Here is a 3,272-nt window from a genome sequence, read left to right on the forward strand (position 1 = left end):
TGGGGGATAAGGGGTGGGGGGTGGGGGGAGTGGAAGAAGAGGAAGTGCGGACAAACAGAACTGCCCGAGGCCACCCAAAGAAACTACAGGTACCCTTCTCCTACACTGACTCCTACAGGCACTCCTTCCCTTCAGCTGTCCGCCTGTAGAACCAGATTCCAGACCATGTAATCTCAGCCATTTCCCATCAGTCGTTCAAGACCAGGACTGAGGCCTGGCTGCGAGCCTCAGGCTCAGTGTAGCTACAGGAGAGTTTTTTGTTTTTTTGTTTTTTTTGTTGTTGTTGTTGCTTTGTTTTTTTTTTTTTAAACTGATGCTGTGTGGGGCCCGGGTTCCCCTGGCTGAACCTGGGGGCTTAACGGTCGCACACAGACATCAGTCATCTACAGCGCACCCCCCTATTCAGTTGTGGATTGTTGCCCTGTATAGCGATTACCACAGGATTATAGACAAAGACAAGACATTATGAGGAACAACTGACGACAACAACTGATAGAAAGAAGTACAGGAGACGATAAAGGGAAATCGTACGTTGTGAGTCGAATTGTCAACAGTTATTATCGTTCAGATCACGATACCTGATAGAGTTCTATTCTCCATCCCAAGCTCGAATTGTACGCGTTTTCACATCTTTCATTACTTCAGCCCACTGTTTAGTTTTCAGTCAAAGCCGGAGACGTGTACAGTCCGTTTTCTCAGCTCACAACTCATTGAATTTGTTTGAACACCGTTACTTAAAAAAAAAAAAAAAAAAAAAAAAGGAGAAGCGTTTGTGTGATCGGGAAGCTCACGGCACACTGATGTGACATTGTACTGTTCACTGCGTTCACAGTGGAAAGCAAAATCCCTTCCTGCTCTTTTTTTGTGTTTTGCACGATTAAGTGTCTCGAGAGAAATTCGTGAGGCAGACGACATTTACATGCACGTGACTGCCGGTGTGGCGCGCATGTGTACGGCGTGTGTGTGTTAGTGTGTGCGCGTGCTCGTCCCTGTGTTTGTGTGAAAAAGATACTAAGCCCTGAAAATCGCCATAAGTCAATAATAATGAGAGAGGAACTCTGTGTGTGTGTATGTGTGTGTGTGTGTGTGTGTGTGTGTGTGTGTGTGTGTGTGTGTACCACTGAGTGTGTGTGTGTGTGTGTGTGTGTGTGTGCCAGTGTGTGTGGTCATTATTATTGACTTTCGGTTATAGTAGTTATTTTCACTTATATGAGATCCCTCATGCCCCCCCACCCCCACCCTTTATCCCCCCGGCGTATAATTTTCCATTATCATTGCTGTTGATGACGCTTGCAACCAATCATTTGTGATTTCCTTCCGCAGTCTAATTTTTGATCTTTTATTGTCGTCATCACTTATATGAGAATTTATTCTTGAGCTATGGGTGCATATTTTTCTCCAATTTGTTGCTGCTTATAGATTATGCAGTTATTTCTGTTTCAATAAAACATGAAAAAAAATACTCTCACTTAATCACCGAGTCTTGTTTTTATCAACTTATCAGATGTTCACTTTTACAGTGGCACGACTCCTTCTGAAAGCAGAGGCCAACTGGTGGCTAAAAAGAAAGATAACAAAAAAGAAGAAGAAAACCATCCGTCTTAATTGCCACCACTGAAACTGAATAACAAAAATTCATTATCGTTTCCTCCCCGGCTGCATTTGTGGCGGTTGGTAGTAAGTTGACTAAAGGGAGTCAATTGCTACAGCAACGTGTGTCTCTAAGAGATTTATTATCTCCCTTAGTATGGTGGTTTTACACACACACACACACACACACACACACACACACACACAGAGAGAGAGAGAGAGAGAGAGAGAGAGAGAACAAACACAAAAAGTTTGGGGATTGTTGAAACTTTATCGGTCCAGATCCTAACACTGAACCCATAGAAGTTATGTAAATATGGAAGAAAAACAACAATATATCTAAATATCCACTGTGGGACAAAGAGACAAGGACGGTAAGGACACACACAGCCGGAGTCCAAAACATCAAGTGATGATATATATATATATATACAACTTTCAAAATGTCATCACTTGATGTTTTGCATAGTACAGTTGTTGTTGTTTTGTTGGTTGTTGTTGTTGTTTGTCTTAGTTTTGTTGTTCTTTTTGTTTTGGGGGCGGTCAGGGTGGTTTGGGTTAATTTTTTCCCCCAAAATCGGTTATGTTTATTTTGTTGCATTTGTAAATTACAGCCGCTTCTTTTGACGTTCTTGGTTTTTAAGGTGACTCTTTGATTAACTTGAATATATCAATTAGATCATTTTGAAATCACCAACTCTCATTATTGGTTTTCAAAAAGATCAAATTGATAATCTTTATTGTAATGCTATTTTCCTTATTTTGTGGCACTTCAATAAATAAATGATACACAGTTTTGACGATAATCGATGTTATTTAGATGGAATGCATCATTACTTCAATTTGGGTATATTCTTGCAGTCAGTGACAATGATTTTATTCCCATTAACTGTTTTGAGACACGGAAAACAGTGTAATCCGACAGTTTCAAGTTTATTAAAATAAAATAAACAAAATAAAAGGTCAAAGGTAATCATCGGTCTGATATACAATACAATAAGAATAGTTAAAGCAAAAACCAATAGTCAAATGCACACACCACAACATAAAATCACAAGCATTGTGAGTGAAGTGACATATGTTCGGCTCTGTAACAAACTATAGTTTGAGCCTGAATTAGGAACTGCATGAGGGGTAAGTTGGAGCTAGAGTATAGCATGCAATTACTTTGGCATGGTGTAACAAAATATCATTCACAATAATTTGTCATTTTAGCACCCATTTGTCAGTAATACTGAAACTGGTTTAATACATACAGGGGGGGGGGGGGGTTAGGGTGGTGTACATATTTTTGTCACTTTGTCTTAAATTTGTATATCTTATTGGAAAGCACGGTGAGCCTGCATACTATTATTACTATTATTATTATTACTCAGGTATATTCTGCGGATTGCATTCCATGACAAAGTGGTATGTGTCTCCCACTCGATTTGTGTTACAAAGATTACACAATCTTGCTTCTTGTAGCATGTTCAGGTGTCTCCCTTTCTCAGATGGTAGTTTGTAATTTACTTGTTCTGAGTTTCAACATTGGGAGGCAATAGCACAATGGTAAAATATCTGGACAAACTTTTAACCAATCTGGCTTTTGCAGTGTCGTCAGTGGCAGGGGACATAACTCTCCCTTATGAAATTGTCTCGGTGAAGGTCGAATTGTGTTATCGTCTGCTGGCCAGTTGTGT

The 3,272-nt window shown here is 39.9% G+C and overlaps 1 protein-coding gene across 1 annotated transcript in view; it reads left to right on the forward strand.

Annotated features, from left to right (window-relative positions):
* Positions 1-3,237: 3,237 nt before the first annotated feature.
* Positions 3,238-3,272, forward strand: part of LOC143279832 (phospholipid-transporting ATPase ABCA1-like) — a 92,789-nt gene continuing 92,754 nt past the window's right edge. The window contains 1 exon segment of the mRNA XM_076584063.1: positions 3,238-3,272. This exon segment is cut by the window's right edge and continues 71 nt beyond it. The gene's annotated coding sequence lies outside the window, so the exon portion shown is untranslated.

The sequence above is a fragment of the Babylonia areolata genome, chromosome 3, assembly GCF_041734735.1.
Source record: "Babylonia areolata isolate BAREFJ2019XMU chromosome 3, ASM4173473v1, whole genome shotgun sequence".
Classification (NCBI taxonomy): Eukaryota; Metazoa; Mollusca; class Gastropoda; order Neogastropoda; family Buccinidae; genus Babylonia; species Babylonia areolata.